This window comes from Budorcas taxicolor, chromosome 1, assembly GCF_023091745.1.
Source record: "Budorcas taxicolor isolate Tak-1 chromosome 1, Takin1.1, whole genome shotgun sequence".
Lineage (NCBI taxonomy): Eukaryota > Metazoa > Chordata > Mammalia > Artiodactyla > Bovidae > Budorcas > Budorcas taxicolor.
The window spans coordinates 218,776,508-218,795,419 of record NC_068910.1 but is presented as its reverse complement, the minus strand read 5'-3'; the positions used below and the strand labels follow the sequence as shown (position 1 = coordinate 218,795,419).

General features: G+C 44.3%; 1 protein-coding gene across 1 annotated transcript in view; it reads left to right on the top strand.

Moving 5' to 3' along the window:
- Window positions 1-16,428: 16,428 nt before the first annotated feature.
- The window catches only part of TBC1D5 (TBC1 domain family member 5), a 595,354-nt gene continuing 592,870 nt past the window's right edge, over window positions 16,429-18,912 (top strand). The window contains exon 1 of the mRNA XM_052643045.1: window positions 16,429-16,566. The gene's annotated coding sequence lies outside the window, so the exon portion shown is untranslated. The remainder of the gene's footprint in view (window positions 16,567-18,912) is intronic.

Genomic DNA, 18,912 nt, shown 5'->3' with positions numbered 1-18,912 from the left:
AAGTGTTAAGAACAAAGAGACTTCTTTTATAAAAATACACAGATTCAGCTACACATAGAATTTTGCATGAAAATAAAGCCTAAACCCATGAACAGACCACTTTTTCACAGTGTTGATCTCCCAATTAAGAGTCCCTAAAAGAATATGTTTTAAGAAAGCTTATTCTGTGGGTGTGCTAAAAATTATTCAAGTATCCATTAATTGATGACAACTTGATATGCAGAGATTTCATTTCACAGAATTAATAAAGCAGGGAACAGATTCAGCATATGAAGACCTGCAGTAATAACAGGTGATGTCCCTATGGCCCAGTTCTAAGGTTCTGCTAGTGAGGCAGTTTCCCTTGCTTGTGCCACATCAGGTCAGTTCAGTTCAGTCACTCAGTCATATCTGACTCTTTGTGACCCCATGGACCGCAGCACGCCAGGCCTTCCTGTCCATCACCAACTCCCGGAGCTTGCTCAAACTCATGTCCATTGAGTTGGTGATGCCACCCAACCATCTCATCCTCTGTCATCCCCTTTTCCTCCCCCCTTCAATCTTTCCCAGCATCAGGGTCTTTTCCAGAGAGTCAGTTCTTCACATCAGGTGGCCAGAGTATTGGAGTTTGAGCTTCAGCATCCGTCCTTCAAATGAATATTCAGGACTGATTTCCTTTAGGATGGACTGGTTAGATCTCCTTGCAGTCCAAGGGACTCTCAAGAGTCTTTTCCAACACCACAGTTCAAAAGCATCAATTCTTCAGCACTCAGCTTTCTTTACAGTCCAACTGTCACATCCATACATGACTACTGGAAAAACCATAGCTTTGACTAAAGGGACCTTTGTCAGCAAAGTAATGTCTCTGCTTCTTAACGTGCTATCTAGGTTGGTCACAGCTTTTCTTCCAAGGAGCAAATGTCTTTTAATTTCATGGCTGCAGTCACCATCTGCAGTGATTTTGGCCCAAGAAAATAAAGTTTGTCATTGTTTCCTTTGTTTCCCCATCTATTTGCCATGAAGTGATTGGACCAGATGCCATGATCTTTGTTTTCGGAATGTTGAGTTTTAAGCCAGCTTTTTCACTCTCCTCTTTCATCTTCATCAAGAGGCTCTTTAGTTCTTCTTCACTTTCCGCCATCACCGTGGTGTCATCTGCATATCTGAGGTTATTGATATTTCTCCTGGCAATCTTGATTTCAGCTTGTGCTTCATCCAGCCCAGCATTTCTCATGATGTACTCTGCATATAAGTTAAATAAGCAGGGTGACAGTATACAGCCTTGACGTACTCCTTTCCCAGTTTGGAACCAGTCCATTGTTCCATGTCCAGTTCTAACTGTTGCTTCTTGACCTGCGTACAGATTTCTCAGGAGGCAGGTCAGGTGGTCTGGTATTCCCATCTCTTGAAGAAGCCTTTCTTTCTGTCCTTTTTTCTCTTCCTGTTTTACTCTTTATTTATTTATTTTTATTGTGGTAAAATATGCTGCGCTGTACTTAGTCACTCAGTCGTGTCCGACTCTCTGTGACCCCAGGGACTGCAGCCCGCCAAGTTCCTCTGTCCATGGGATTCTCCAGGCAAGAATACTGAAGCTGGTTGCCATGCCCTCCTCCAGGGGATCTTCCCAACCCAGGAATCGAACCCAGATCTCCTGCATTGCAGGCAGATTCTTTACCATCTGAGCCACCAGGGAAGCCCAAGAATACTGAAGTAGGTAGCCTATCCCTTCTCCAGGGGAACTTCCTGACCCAGAAACTGAATCCAGGTCTCCTGCATTACAGGCAGATTCTTTTCCAGCTGAGCCACCCAGGAAGCCTATGGTAAAATATATTTTAACATAAAATTCATCATTTAGCATGAAATTTACACTCTTCTCAATGTCTGGTTCAATAGTGCTAAGTACATCCTCAACTGTTTCATTGTGAAATCTCCACTACTCTTTCATCCTGTAAAACCAAAACTCCATATTAAGAATGTCCCATCCCTCAGCCTCTGACAACCACAGTTCTAACTTGTATCTTTTCCACCTTCCGTCTAGGACTTAATGACTCTAGGGACCTCATATAAGTGGAATCATCCAATATTTGTTTTTTTGTGATTGGCTTATTTCACTTAGCATAATATCCTCAAAGTTCATCTGTCTTGTACATATGTCAAAAGTTCCTTCCTCTTTCAGGCTGATTATTCATTTTAAATATATACCACATTTTATCAATCTATTCATCTATAGATGTTCACTTGGATTGCTTCCACCTATTTGCCACTGTGAATAATGCTGCTGCTTTAATCTTTTAAAAGTTTGTTGTAAAGTTCACCCCAGAGAGAAACCAGGGAGAACCTTCATGTGGGAGTCTGGAGTAATCCTAAAATGAAAGAAAGCACTTTTTGTCAGCTATCATCAAGGATGAAAAGAAGTGCAAGCCTCAGATTTATCTTGCCACACAATAATTTGAGGGCAGAATGCTCTGTTCTTACAGAGAAGAGCTGATTTTAAAGTGTCTCTCTTTTCTTCTGACTATAAAAATAATACCTGATTATGAAAATAATATATGTTCACTGCAGAACATTTTGAAACCACAAAAGGGATATAGAAGACTATTAAAATTGTCCATAAAGAGTCAGACAACAAAGATCCACTATATTCAATTTAGTGGTTTTCTTCTAGTTTTGCCTGCAGTATTATATGAATTTATATACAGGCCATGTAGTATATACAGAGCCATATGCAGTTTTAAAAAACCAACTAGAATCATAATGCATATAATTTTGTATCCCTTTTCCTTTACAATACCAGATTGCATTGTTAGTGTTTTCTCAAGTTACTAGAATTCTTTGAAATGTGCATATAAAATCCCATTTCATGGACATATCATCACGAATAATTTCCCTATTTTTTTGCTTGTTTTTGATTGAAGTATGTGTTGTTCAGTTGCTCAATAGTATCCGACTCTTTGCAACCCCAGGGACGGCAGCACAGCAGTGCCCATGTCCTTCACTATCTCCCAGAGCTTGCTCAGATTCACGCCCATTGAGTTGGTGATGCCACCCAAACACCTCATCCTCATCCCCTTTGCTCCCTGCCCTCAATCTTTCCCAGCATCGGGGTCTTTTCCTGCAAAGTCAGTTCTTTGCCTCAGGGGGCCAAAGTATTGGAGTTTCAGCTTCACCATCAGTCCTTCTAGTGAATATTCAGGGTTGATTTCATTTAGAATTGACTGGACTCTCAAGAATATTCTCCAGCACAACAGTTCGAAAGCATCAATTCTTCAGCACTCAGCCTTCTTTATGGTCCAACTCTCACATCCATACATGACTACTGGAAAAACCATAGCTTTGACTATATGGACCTTGTCAGCAAAGTGATGTCTCTGCTTTTTAATACACTGTCTAGGTTTGTCATATCTTTTCTTCCGAGGAGCAAGCGTCTTTTAAGTTCATGGCTGCAGTCACCGTCCACAGTCATTTTGAAGCCCAAGAAAATAAAGTCTGTCACTATTTCCATTGTTTTCCCATCTATTTGCCATGAAGTGATGAGACCGGATGCCATGATCTCAGTTTTTTGAATACTGAGTTTTAACCCCGCTTTTTTACTCTCCTCTTTCATCTGCATCAAGAGGCTCTTTAGCTCTTCTCTGCTTTCTGCCATAAGGGTGGTGTCATTTGCATATCTCAGGTTATTGATATTTCTCCTGGCAATCTTGATTCCAGCTTGTGCTTCATCCCTCCCAGCATTTCTCATGATGTATTCTGCATAGAAGTTAAATAAGCAGAGTGACAATATACAGCCTTGACGTACTCCTTTCCCGATTTGGAACCAGTCTGTTGTTCCATGTCCAGTTCTAACTGTTGCTTCTTGACCTGCATACAGGTTTCTCAGGAGACAGGTAAGGTGATTTGGTGTTCCCATTTCTTTAAGAATTTCCCACCGTTTGTTGTGATCCACACAGTCAAAGGCTTTAGTGTAGTCAATAAAGAAGTAGATGTTTTTCTGGAATTCCTTTTGCTTTTTCTATGATCCAACAGATGTTGACAATTTGATCTCTGGTTCCTCTGCCTTTTCTAAATTGCATTACAAGCCTGCTGCTGCTGCTGCTGCTGCTAAGTCGCTTCGGTCGAGTCCAACTCTGTGCGACCCTAGAGATGGCAGCCCACCAGGCTCCCCCATCCCTGGGATTCTCCAGGCAAGAACACTGGAGTGGGTTGCCATTTTCTTCTCCAATGCATGAAAGTGAAAAGTGAAAGTGAAGTCGCTCAGTCGTGTCCGACTCCTAGCGACCCCATGGACTGCAGCCCACCAGGCTCCTCCGTCCATGGGATTTGCCAGGCAAGAGTACTGGAGTGGGTTGCCATTGCCTTCTCTGGCATTACAAAGCTAAATGCAACTAAATCATGGCAGGCTGTTATTTTGATATACCTGAGTTCATTTTACTAAGAAGCATCTTATGTTAGCTTTGGCTTTTGATCCTATTGCGGCTGTGCATGCTAAGTCACTTCAGTCATGTCTGACTCTGTGACTCTACACAATGTACCCTGCCAGGATCCTTTGTCTTTGGAGTTCTCCAAACAAGAATACTGGCATGGGTTCCCACGCCCTCCTCCAGAGGATCTTTCCAACCCAGGTATCAAACCAGAGTCTCTTCTGTCTCCTGAATTGGCAGGTGGGTTCTTCACCACTAGTGCCACTTGGGGAGACCTTGTTCCTATTGCATAGGCAAAATTGTGTCTTACCTTTTCTGAAGTTTTGTTATCAAAGTTACATTGGTTTCATAAAATTGTTTGGAAATTTTTCCAATAAGTTTTCTATCTTATTGGCAACCAAAAATTTCTAAATTCACTCTAAGGCGTTCTAGGAAGATTTCTCAGTCTGTCTTCCACGTTACTGGTGTATTATTTTTGCCAACTTTGCCCTTTACTCAGTTCTGTGTAGATTTTAATTCTGTGTGTGTGCTTTGGGTTTTTGTACATTCTTTTTCTCATTTCAATCAGTTTTCTCCCATTTGTATCTTTATGTAAGATGTCATTTCAGTTCTCTTCACAAAGAAATCATGTCCTTGGATATCTTTTTTAATATTTCCAGCAAATATGTTACAAAATTTTAATGCAGTTCTTAGTGACAACTTTTTCGCATATTAGGAACTTCCTTTGAATATTAAAAGTGGTATTCCTTTGCCATATGCTACAGCATTTTTTCATGTGCACAGAATTTTTTATGTCTGACCATGTTGGAATTTGTAGAACACTATTGTTTGAACCCTGGAATTTCCAATAGACTGAACGAATCCTTGACTATCCTCTAAAACAGTGCCTATTGACCAGGGAAGGTACCATTCCAGAAGGGAAATGCTGGGAGGGAGCTCAGTCTGGCAGGCAGGCAGGCAGAAGAATGTCCCTTCCAAAGATGCCCATGCCCTAATCCTTGGGGTTTATGAATTTATTACATTAAATGGCAAAAGGAACAGATACGATGAAGGTAAGGGCCCTTGAGATGGAGAGATTATCCAGGGTTATGTTTAAAAGCAGAGAATCCTTCCATCTCTCCAAGCAATAGTCAAAGAGGGAAATGATGATTGAGGGACCAGAGGGATTTACACAGCAAGGGCTCAACCTGTTGTTACTGACTGCTCTGTGGAAGGAAAGCTATGACAAACCTAGATAGCATATGAGAAAGCAGAGACATCACTGCCAACAAAGTCCATATAGTCAAAGCTATGGTTTCTCCCAGTGGTCATGTATGGGTATGAGAGTTGGACCATAAAGGAGGCCAAATGCTGAAGAACTGATGCTTTCAAACTGTGCTAGAGAAGACTCTTGAGAGTCCCTTGGACTGCAAGGAGATCTCACAGTCAACCCTGAAGGAGATCAACTCTGAATATTCATTGAAAGGACTGTTTCTGTTGGTGAAATTAAAGCCCGATACTTTGGCCCCCGATGCAAAGTGCTGACTCATTGGAAAAGACACTGTTGCTGGGAAAGACTGAGGGCAGGAAGAGAAGGGGACAACAGAGTCTGAGATGGTTGGATGACGTCACTGACTCAAAGGACATGAGTTCGATCTAGCTCCAGGAGGTTCTGGAGGACAAGGACGCCTGGCAGTGCTGCAGTCCATGTGGTCGCTAAGAGTTGAACACGACTTAGCAAGCGAACAACAACAAAAGCAAGGATTATGGGGAGCTAATGCTCAAAAGGCCCAAACTCCCTGGCGTGCTGCAATCCACGGGGCGGCAGAGAGTCACACAAGACATAGCGACTGAACTACAACAACAACCATATATTTATATATAGGCTTGGCAGGCTACTGTCCATGAGGTCACGAAGAGTCGGACATTGCTGAGTGCCCATACACACCCACACCCACACCCACACCCCCCCCACACACACACCCACACACATACTTTGCTGTTCAACAGAAATTAACAAAACACTGTAAGTCAAATATGCTTCAATAAAATTTTAAAAAGATTCAGTCCACCATCATCAATAAAACAGTTGAAATTTCACCTGGGCTTTAGCCACTATTCTTCTCAATTAAAGTCTATAGGGCCCTTGCCATTCTTTTTCCTTTTCTCTATCTTTATGAACCTTTTAACAGGAATCTTTAAGTCAGCCTATCACACAGCTCTGGACAGTGCCTTTGTGAACCCAAATTGTAGACTGCTTTTAAAGGCAATATTTTAACATAAATATAGAAATTAAATGAGAGAACAGTCTTATATACGGAATTTAGCTCTACTCCAGCGTTTCAGATATGCATTTTTTCTTGTCATAAGGCACATATAAATAAACTGATAATTGGATGTCAGGAGTTGTCTACAAATGTGACACTTTTTATGACACTACAAAACTTGGAAGGGATAGCATTATATTTGAAGGAATAGGATTATGTCCTTTAAGGTCTTTGATAGAATAGTATTTCAACTTATGGTGTTTTAACGTGCATTTTAAATTCAATTTAATGTCTAGTTAATTGATTAAATACAGTATAACATCTAACATCCTTCAGATGAGCCAAGTTAAATGGCAAGCTGCATGTTATTCCATATTAATCATTTTTAACAGCTAAACAATAGTTGAAAATAGGTGATGTTTGAAAGATCTGTGAGTTAGAAAGTAAATAGAAGCATAATATGTCAATTCGCCAGCTTCATGAGGCCAACTCATTTATAAGGAATTAGATTCCAGTGAAGACCCATCAGTTAAAGATAACTACTGAAATCTGAAACAAAAGCACAGAAATGAAATATTGGCACTATCCCTAATATATCTAAGAAATGTTTCTTTTCATTGGAATACAACATTGTGGTAATTTGCAATGAAAATTACTCTATTCAGTCACCTATTAAACATTTGGTCGTATTATGCTGTACATTACTTGAGGCTTCATCCGTAAGATAAAATTCCCAAAGTAATTTTTCTAACTGGGTCTATAACTCTTTCATCACCCTCATCCCTGAATATGCATGACTTCCCATTACTGTTTATAGTTAGGACTTCTGTCTTTGCAGTATATGGGCACAAAAAGCTATGTTATATTTGCCATGGGAACTATAATTTTTAAGGCCCCTGTGCTTGTAAAATCTTTACCTTCATTATATTACTGTAATGTAGATTTTGGATTTTATAGAGGATCGCATATTGAGGGAGCATAGAGTTGTGCCAGTGAATGGTCTGAACTGTTGATTCCACGACGCTGTGGCTTGTTAAAGCAACAGTTGGGGAGTTCGTGCGTGTCGCAGGCAGTTGACCAGCTTCTGAGGTCGGCTTCTTTGTGCTAACCTTCATTCGTGACTCTCCACATTTTACTCTTTCCTTGTATTAGGATCACCTCCCACTAGAGTAAGCAGAGTGTGTTTCCACACAGTGTTGATCCTGGACTCAGCCCTGTCACTTGCCTTAGTCAATATAACATGGAAAGGAGTGCTGGTGTGCCAGTTTCGAGCTAAAGCCTTAAGAATTATTGAATGTTTCCCCCTTGTTCTTCTTGTAATTTTGCCACCCACATGACCAGAACATGAACTGTGTGCCCCTGTGTAGCTGCTGGTCTCAGAATGAAGATGTGTGAATAGACCTGAATCCAGCCCAAAGTTTGGAGTCCAGCCTAGCCAAGCTTGGCCAAGCTCAGCCCAAGCGAGAGCATGTGAACCACAACCAATCTGCCATTCCTACATGAGAAAAAGAAATGCTTTTGTAAATCACTGAGATATTGGAGTTGTTTGATATGTAGCATTGTTGCAACAATGGCTAATTAATGCCTCTTCCATTGTTGATGGTCCTCATCATTTGTCTTCCTGTGTGTGTGCTTAGGGCTTTTGGCTGGCTGTCCAAATGGATGGAATCAACTGGAGCATGCCAAGGACTACATGAGACATTTTTGCTGGGAATTCCCAAGCTGGAAAGAGATGTTGCATACCTTTAATGTTCATATTTCAATCATCATTTTGAAGGGCTTCTAGAGGGACATTCAGCCTAAAAAGATGGTGATTTGGCATTCAACTAGTGGCCCAGATGGTAAAGCGTCTGTCTGCAATGCAGGAGACCTGGGGTCGATCCCTGGGTTAGGAAGATCTCCTGGAGAAGGAAATGGCAGCCCACTCCAGTATTCTCGCCTGGAAAATCCCATGGACAGCGGAGCCTGGTAGGCTACCATCCATGGGGTCGCCAAGAGTCGGGCACGACTGAGCGACTTCACTTTCACTTTCACTATTCTCTGTTGATGAGTTATAAGTCACCCATTCAGATTGTAAGGACTTCAGTGAAATACTCTTCCTTTTCCAACATGCATCTGGAGCATTTACATATTTGAGCAAGTATATGGATTTTCTCATTGGATTAGCATGTGAACCTAACTAAGCTTCTTCATTTGAGTGAACCAAGTGTTCATATTGTATATACACCAAGGCCTGCAGGTGGTGAACAGACTTTAGGAGAACCCCCAGTTATCCCTGCTTCCTGACACAAGTGTCCTGTGTAATACCCTCCCTTTAAGTGTGGAAGGGACTTGTCACATGTTTCTAACAAAAGACATATGGTAAAGGTGATGGAATATCACTTCCATGATTGCTGCATAGGTTTGTGACATCTGCTTGTTAGGACACCCTCTCTTGCTGACTTATAAATCAGGCTGTTATGTGATGAGCTGCTCTTTGAAGAGGCCCACCAGGCAAGGAACTGAAGCCCTGGTTTTACACCTGGCAAGGAACTGAACTCTGTCAGTAAACACGTGAGCCTAGAAACAGCTCTTTCCCCAATGAAGCCTGGAAGTGAGACCAAAGCCTCTGCCAACACCTTGATTTGCAAATGGGTGACAGATCCCAGAGAACCTAGGAAAACCACTCACAGACTTGGGCCCTACAGAAGCTGTGAGATTATGAATGTTTGTTGTTCTAAGCAGCTATGTTTGCGGTAATTTGTTACACTGCAATAAGATGAATAGAACACTGTTCAACCATGTAGCAAGATAATGATTTCCATAATGTGATACAGATTTACTTTTATTCACAGCAAACATTTATTGAATACCTGCCAGTTGCGAAGCGCCTAAAACACTGCCAATACAGAGATGAGTAAGACACACTGTTCGCCCTTGAGGAGCTCACCGTTGAGGCAAGGTCAGACATCCAAACGTCTGGTCATCTCACAAGGCACAAACAGTACAGCAGGGGTATGAACTAAGTGATATAAGTCATGTTGCTCATCGATGCTTTCCTTGGCATATTCTAAGCCTGCACCTAGAAAAAGACTGAAAGGGTCCTTTACGGGATACAGATACCATAAACTCATGTTGAAAGGTCTTACCATGGAACCCTCTGCATGCACCTGACCAGCTATCCAATGGGCATCATTGCTATCACAGAGAACAAAGGCTTCAAATAAATGGCCTTATGTGATTGTGATCATGATTCCTTCCACAAAACAATTGAAAATCAGCACTGATTATCTCCCTCCTATAAGTTCTTTCTCCTTATAGGATAATATTTTGGGATATGGTCCTTTCAAAGTAACAAAGTTAAGACCTTACTTTTAGTGCTATGCCATTTAGGCATATCAGTGGATATACCATAGATATTGGGGCAGTACAACAAAAATATCTTTGATTTTTGGTGTCTGAAGTCCAGAATTTGCTGTTTTGTGCATGCAAACAATGGATCCCAATCATTATGGTTTTATCTAGAATAATTAGCTCTTCCTACAGACTGCAGATGTTTTTTTTCTGATGAACGCTCCAAATATAAAATAAAAAACAATATCTATTTTTAATTGAATCATTAAATAGCTTACTTAACAGTGGATTATCTCAATTAATGCTCACAACAACCTGATAAATTGAAAACTATTGTTACCCCATCTCACAGATGGAACTGGAGTCACAGAGACTGAGTGGTTTAAGCAACTTGATTGAGATTCCATTTTATCAGGTAAGGAGAACTGGGTTTGAACTTGAATTGTTCTACTCTTGGTCCTGTGCACTTAACCTCCTGTCTATAGTGCTTCCTAATGCCTCTGACTGCTCTGAGATTTTTAAGGGCAACTTTGAGTATCAGTTCAGTTCACTCAGTCATGTCCGACTCTTTGTGAACCCATGGACTGCAGCACGCCAGGCCTCCCTGTCCATCACCAACTCCCAGAGTTTACTCAGACTCATGTCCATCGAGTTGGTGATGCCATCCAAACATCTCATCCTCTGTCATCCCCTTCTCCTCCTGCCCTCAGTCTTTCCCAGCATCAGGGTCTTCTCCCCTGAGTCTGCCCTTCACACCAGGTGGCCAAAGTATTGGAGTTTCAGCTTCAACATCAGTCCTTCCAGTGAACACTCAGGACTTTGAGCATGGGTGATAATAAAAAGCATAATGCTGCAAACACAGGCCTTTCAGTCTCAAAGTAGTTGATGTACCCAATAGATCCATAAATGTTGACATCATTTCCAAGGCATGTGCTTTGATCTATTTCTGTTTCAACGTTTTATCCAGACAGTCTTTCGTGAGATTATCCCCCTAACAATTTAGTTAACAGAATATAATGTTACATATTATATCAGGTATGCAGCTTTCAAAAAGAGATTTTAAAAAATTCAGTGGCTTCAGTAAGGTAGAAATATCTTTGCCTCTGATTTAAAGGTCAAGGGTTAGTCAAGGCTGGGCAGGCAGCGCTCTGTGAGACAACTCAGGGATGCAATTTCCTTCCGTCTTGCTGCTCTGCCTCTTGAAGGTTGGGTTGGCACCCCATCTGTGTGCCAGCTGGCATGAATGGAGAAGAGGCAGTTTAGGGCAAGGTACTTCCTTTAAGCAAGTATTGTGCAAATTGTACACATTGTCACCTGTAGGCTCCACGATGAAAACAAAGTCACATGGCCAAACCCAGCCACAAGGCAGAATGGGAAATGTAGTCTTCAGACAGGAGGCCATGAGCCCAGCTAAAACCCAACTCCAGTGAAAGAAGCGGAAAATAAATTTGGAAGGAAAGAGGAACCAGCCGCTTACCGTACATAGATATGTAGACCCTACATATAAATCAATTTCTGGTTTCTGTATTGGGGTGTGGGTGTGTAGGCTCTCTTTTGAATAATATCTACGATTAGAATGCAAGTTAAAATGACTTTAAAGCTTGATATCTGATCAATTATTTTTGTGTGTGCTGATAATACTGTCTCTTTAATAACAGGGTTAGTAAATGGATAGTTGCTTTGTATTGGGTGAGAACATTCTGAAATTATGTATAAGATTTGCTGCGTAATGAAAGGAATGCTGTGAGCACGGATTGTTCGGTCGCCAATATCCCTCTCCCGATCTGACAAATGTGTGTGTGTGTGTGCGTTCAGTCGCGTCCCACTCTTTTTGACCCCATGGACTGCAGCCCACCAAGCTCCTTTGTCCGTGGGATTTTCCAGACAAGAATACTGAAATGGGTTGCCATTTCCTACTCCAGGGGATCTTACCGACCCAGGCACCAAACCTGTGTCTTTTACATCACCTGCGTTGTCAGACAGACTCTTTACCACTGTGCCACCTGCTGCTGCTGCTGCTGAGTCGCTTCAGTCGCGTCCGACTCCGTGCGACCCCATAGACGGCAGCCCATGAGGCTCCGCCGTCCCTGGGATTCTCCAGGCAAGAACACTGGAGTGGGTTGCCATTTCCTTCTCCAATGCAAGTGAAAAGTGAAAGGGAAGTCGCTCAGTCGTGTCCGACTCTTAGCGACCCCATGGACTGTGGCCCACCAGGCTCCTCTGCCCATGGGATTTTCCAGGCAAGAGTGCTGGAGTGGGGTGTCATTGCCTTCTCCACTGTGCCACCTGGGAAGCCCTAATCCGACAAATAGCCATGAGCTTCCCTGTTCCACCCCTTGCAGTTGTCGGTGGGTGAGGGGGATGCTTCACAAGTGCCTTCTAAGGGAAAGCAACCTTAAGCAGTTCTCTCTGCAGGCAGCTACTCAGGCTTGGTATTACCGTGCTGTAGATGCCATCTGATGACCTCAGCTCTGGGGCCCCAATAACATTGTTGCCATAATCTTGGCTCTCTGTGCACTAATACTGAATAGAAATATGGATACAGAGTTTTGGGAGAGAAAAAGAGAAGCTTTATTTCTTTGCCTGGTAAAGAAGGCACAAGCCTACTAGCACCTCAAGAACTGTGTCCCACACCCTTCCCTGGGGAATTAAGGGAGGTTTTATCGCTGGGGCTTATGGTCTGGGGTAGGTGATAACGATCAAAGTAGTGAAGGCCTTACTTTACTCCTCTTGCTGCAGAGTTTTGAAACTGCCACTATTGCTGTCAGGCAACTTGGTGACTTGGTCTGTTGTCTCTGGGGTTGTTGGCCCGTGGCCTTCCTTCTGAAAGGAAGAATTCTATAGGAGATTGTTACAAGGGAGTGTGGGGGAATGTGAACACCAGGTGAAGGGTATAACTCACGTAGTTTAAGGAACTTTGTGAAAGATAAGCCTTGCTAGTGCAGTGAATTGGTAGTAGTTAAAATAAAACTAGGCTTGCTTAACTCTCTCGGGCCTGCTGATGCTGTTTCTCCAGACTGTTCATTGTTTCCTTATTTTCCTTGTTTATCAGAAAAGTCTCATTTCTAGTTTAGAAAAAGTCTCATTTCTATTTTTGCTGCAACAGCATGACGTGTGTCTTCCTGTTTGTCCTCAGAGACTAGAAATGGTTTCTAGCCTGATCAGACCCTGACTGATGAGATGGCCTACACCATTGGGTTTTAACAATTTTAGCTAGGCACAAAGACTAACTCAGTTCAGTTCAGTTCAGTTCAGTTCAGTTGCTCAGTCGTGTCTGACTCTTTGTGACCCCATGAATTGCAGCACGCCAGGCCTCCCTGTCCATCACCAACTCCTGGAGTTCACACAGACTCATGTCCATTGAGTCCGTGATGCCATCCAGCCATCTCATCCTCTGTCGTCCCCTTCTCCTCCTGCCCCTAATCCCTCCCAGCACTGGAGTTTCAGCTTTAGCATCAGTCCTTCCGAAGAACATCCAGGACTGATTTCCTTTAGAATGGACTGGTTGGATCTCCTTTAACTGCCTTTAAATCCCAATTCTCAATTCTCTCAGAAAAGAGAAACTGATTGGCCTTGTTCGTTTCAGGTTCTTGATGGGGATTTGAGGTGGGGAGAAGGGAGAGGTGATTGAAGGTTGGTTGGAAATATTTATTATGAATTACATGAACAGCCTCCATAGTATCTGCTATAGGAACACATGGGGAGGGGGAGACTCAAATGGCCCATGTTTAGTAATTTTTATTACTAATATAACAATCTTTATTATATTCTCAATTATCTTTGTAGTCAAAATAACTGTTAATCTTTCTTATATTCTTAGTAGCGAAAGGCTTTAAGCATGTTGTTACCCCTACCTGGGGTTAGCTGCCTTCTAACAATGGGTCTGGGAGATGGAAAGGATTTGAAAAAAATGTAAAGTACCAGAGAATGAGAGAAGTTAGATTTTTTTGAGATGATTTGTTATCTCTGACCTGTAGCTCTAGCCTGAGGGTGGGCCAGGAGAAATCCTAGAATGGGGGTGGGTTTCAGTTCAGGCCCTCAGGGAGGGAGACACCAAGATGGGAGCGGGTGTACAAAAATCGGAGAGACTAACAGTGAAGGACAAAAGGAAGGGAGCAGGGGCAGCGGGAGAGACCACGATGATGCAGGTAGGACACCTGCGGAAGCTCAAAAGGAAGGAAGGGAAGCTTAATTAAGAAAGCCCCAAGACTACAGGCAGTTCTGAGACAATTTGGCCAGACCCATGGGGAATCCTTGAGCCAAAGCCACCCATTAGAGGACACCTGCCTGAGTTTCCCTGCTGTGCAGTCAGTGACTGACAGGGGGAGTGTGGTCTCATAAACACAATGAGGGGTCCGAGGGCAGAGAGAGTCTTATCTAACTCATACAGGGGAAGGATTGTTCTTTGCCATAAGCCATTTCCCAGAATACCAACAGGTGCGGGGATTTCCTAATAGTCTCTGTTTTCCCTGAGTACAGGTTCTGGTAAATTTCAATGTTGTCACTGCAAAGCCTGTTTTTAAGGCCTAGACTTGGAACAGACTTTTTTTTTTCAAAATTGTTGAAAGCAGTGACAAGTCCAGCCCAGATCCCAAGAGGAGATTACACAAGAGCATGACTCCTAGGGAGGCATGGTTCTGTGTAGGCCACCAAAATAACAGTGTTCCTCAGATTCTGAACCTTGGACTAGATACAGTGAAATGTTACTGGCATATCTGAGGTGGCAGCTGCAATTGTTGGGTGGAATCCATCCACAGGTGTATGCACTGGTAGGTCCAGAGAAGAGCCCATCAACATTGCAAACACATGAGAGGAGGCTGTGCTTTTCCTGCTTCTCAGAAGCCCTTGTTAACACTGTTTCATGCATGTGTAGGTGTGTGTGTATGTGTTCAGTTGCTCAGTCGTGTCTGACTCCTTGCAACCCCATGAAGCCCTCCAGGCTTCTCTGCCCATGGAATTTTCCAGGCAAGAATACTGGAGTGGGTTGCCATATCTTATTTGATCAACATTTATCCCAACAGGGGTTCTGTTGCTGAACATCACCTCAATATTCACTGGTTTAACAGTAATGATGACTCATCTAGCCAGAGCTACCAGTTAGTTTTTACATTTTATTTAGTTTTTCCTGATTAAATCTGGCACAAGGAACTCACTTAACCTGTACTGCTTTGACAACCAAATGCGCTGACAGTGAGGGGACTCCCCTAAAGGGGAGGGTCTGTCAGTTCTCCAACAAAGGTCTTCCACCAGGGACCTTCCTCTGAAGCCAGCTAACCTTTGGAAATCTGACCTTTTCCTGCCTTGGTTTTCAGGACTCAACACTATCAATTTCCATTAGGCTCTTTGTGAAGATATGTAATAAAATACCATAAATCTCTGTAACTAGGTGAAGCATTTAGCACCCTAATGAGCAATACCATTCCAAGCCTTTTCATTCAAAGGCTTTCAAATTGGGGAAACAAGCAAACAGCATCCCGCTGTTTAAATCCTGACTAAAAGCAAGTGGAGGACAACAACGCACAGGATTTACAGTCAGTCCTCAAGCCTTTGCGGAGATATCACAATGTTAGAGACATATACTGCCCTAAGTTATGAGGTAACATAAAATCCAAGCCTACTACTGTGGTTTGTAAAAAAAAATAACGTGTATTATTTCTCTACGGGTTATTCTAAAGGGAGCAGTGAAGTGAAAGTCGCTCAGTCGTGTCCGACTCTTGAGACCCGAAGGCCTGCGGCCCGCCACGCTCCTCTGTTCATGGGATTCTCCAGGCCAGAACACTGGAGTGGGTAGGCTTCCCCTTCTTCAGGGGATCTTCCTGACCCAGGGATGGTACCCAGGTCTCCGGCATTGCAGGCGGATTCTTTACCAGCTGAGCCACCAGGGAAGCCCCATACTAAAGTAGGTATGCACAGACTGCTAATGACTCGCAAAGCAGAGTAGGGTACATCTCAGAGGAAGTGACAGAGCGGCTGGGTATTGAAGCATGACTAGGAGTCCACTCAGCTACAAGGCCCTGTCACAGGCCACAGGAAATGCAAATTCTCAGGCAGGAGGGCCAGCCTTTCAGACGGCCTCACCCTGGGAAGGTGGTGGTGAGCAAGAGGGCCTGACAGCCCGGGGGAGGATTCTCAGCCTCCAGCTGCGCGCCAGCAGACCGCGGCCGGAGGTGTGCAAGATAAAAGGGTAAAAGGAAGCAAGGGAAAGGGGAGAAAAAAACCGAAACGAGTCCTCCCGCGCACGCGCGTCGGCAGCCGCGGCGGACGGCTCTGCCCGCGGATCCCGCTCAGCCTCGCGTCGCGCGCGCGCAGTGTGCAGGCCCGGCGGGCGCATGCGCACTAGAGCGCGGGCGCCCGGGCCGCGGGGTGCTTAGAGGTGGAGCGCGCCGGCGGCGGGGGGCGGCCGCCGTTACGGCGCGGGCGTGGTCACGTGGCTGCCGGCCCCCGCCGGCGCCCCCGCCCCCCCGGCCTGTTCCCTCTCTGGTCGGGCCAGGCGCGGCCAGTCCCGCGAGCTCCCGGCAGAGGCTGAGGGAGAGAGAGAGAGGGGAGGAGGACTCAGGGCGTAGGAGCCGGGGAGCCCTCCCGCGCCACAGGTAACGCCAAAGGACGACGGCGCTGACGGCCGTAAAGCAGCTCGGGCGCCCTGAGCGCCTCCGCCCTCCTCCAGTGCAGCCCCCGCGGGCAGTCGCTCCCGCCCGGCCTCCCCGCAGCGTCTCCGGACGCGTCCCGCCCCGCCTCGCGCCGCCGCCTCCCCCCGGGCGGGCCTGAGGTGTCGCCGCCGCGACGGGGGCTCGCAGCGCCCGCCGCGTGTGCGTGTTCCGGGCGGGGGGCGGGAGACGGGGCTCCCTCGCCCCGGGGCGGCGGGGCCGAGGCGCTGCCCCGCGGCCTGCCGCCCGCCTCCGCGCCCGGTGGGGTCTCGGGTGCGAGCAGGCTGAGCGCCGCGGCCGAGCCGGGCTCCACTTCCTCCTTGGTCCATTTCCTGGTACCTTTCGGTGCCTTCGCGGGCCGGAAGCCAGACGGGCTCGGAGCCCCCAAACCTTGTAAAATGCATTCTCCAGAAGAGAGGAGAGCTTCCCCCCTACCCTCCCACCTCAGGAGGGAAACGTGAGCTTGTTTGAGTACGACTTAAGTTTCCTTCACCTGTAGGAACATGCAAGTTGAGGCCTTTCAGGATGTGAGAAAAATTGCAGAAGGTGAACACTGATTTTTTTTTTTTTGGTAACACCCCATCCCACCCACCTCCTTTTTCCTGGAGAAAGGAGCTCAAACCTCTACAACAATTTCTTGATTCTACAGGTGACCTAAAATTTGTTCACTACTAGCTATTAAATAGTTTCGATTACAGGATATATGTTTAAAGTTCACATATTTTAGATTTTTTGGGGGGAATAATTTTCTGGAAAGTTTAGCCAACTCCAAGTTCTAAATACTGAAATTTTAGAATGCGGGTTGCACAACTTTGGGCCAGACGCTGCTTGTATTTCTAGACCTAGTCATTCTTTTTTATTCTTTGTCCCACAGTATACAGCCCCAATATATTATCACGGAGTCAGTATATAATAATATGAACATGCCGCTGTTTGTACACAGATACTGACTTAGCATTAAGTGTAGACATTGTTGAAAGTAAACTTTTGAGCACCTTTGATACCAGTGATAAAGAATTTAATTTATGTACTAATTGCCTTAAGGAACTTTTCTGATTCCATGTCTTGGTAGTTTTCATATTTCATCTCTAAATTCAGTTGTAAACTGGAGCATTTTTCTACAGCTATTTGCTGTAGAGTCCTGTAGAGCAGTTCTCAAACTTTATGTGTCTGGGAATCCCTTGAGGCTCCTGTTTGAAAATGCAGATTCTGATTCAGTAGATCTGTGTTGCAGCTTGATATTTTATGTTTCTTATAAACTACTTCCAGGTGGAGGAGGAACCATTCTTGAGTAGCAAGGGTGTATATTACTTGTTTGCTAAGAAGTGAAATATATCAATGAATAAGTGCCTTTTAGTAATTCACTTTTGGTGTAGAGGTGGCTTGAGGTAAGAGACAAATGGCAGGATGAACTGAGAGAGCTTGCTTTGGGAAATCCCTTTGCAGAAAAGCCAAGTCCAGGTCCCAGGGGAGGGGATGGCAGAACTGGGAGCGCTCCCTCGACTAGGAGGAGTGCAGGCACCGTCTGGGCATGCTGTGCTGCCCGTGTCGCCGGGCCTGCACATGTTCCCCGGAAGAAGTCCACTTGCTCAGCAGTGGGTCGGTGGATTTTTAATCAACATAAAGACTGCATCATACTCTTTGGGATGAAAGTTTCTTTTATTGGTGAATGAAATGAGTGTGTGCTCCTTTTGTCACTCAAATGCAGCCTCAGCTGAGTAACACATGCCTGAGCCTTGGAAGCAAACTTGTGAACAACTTGGAGTCTCCATCTGTTGATTTTTCCCTAAATATTAAAAAAGTGAAATTGAAAAGTTTACATTAAAAAAGTAATTGAAAAATCATAGTTGTCACAGGTAACTTAATATAGTTCATATACATAAAAATGGTTCTTGAAGTGAAGTCGCTCAGTCGTGTCAGACTCTTTGCGACCCCATGGACTGTAGCCTATCAGGCTCCTCTGTCCATGGGATTTTCCAGGCAAGAGTGCTGGAGTGGATTGCCATTAAAAATGGTTCTTAAGTTTAGAAAAACTATGGAAGTATAACATCAACTACTTTTAGCACTGTGATTTTTACAATTTTCATTCTCGTCCTTACTTTACTGTTGTTTCTTTTCTTGTTAAATATTATGACAGTACTTTTTTTCCTCCCAGTTTTATTGACATAATTGATAAACAGCACGTAAATAATATGCCTGCAATGTGGAAGACTTGGGTTCCATCCCTGGGTTGGGAAGATCCCCTGGAGGAGGGCATGGCAACCTACTCCAGTATTCCTTCCTGGAGAATCC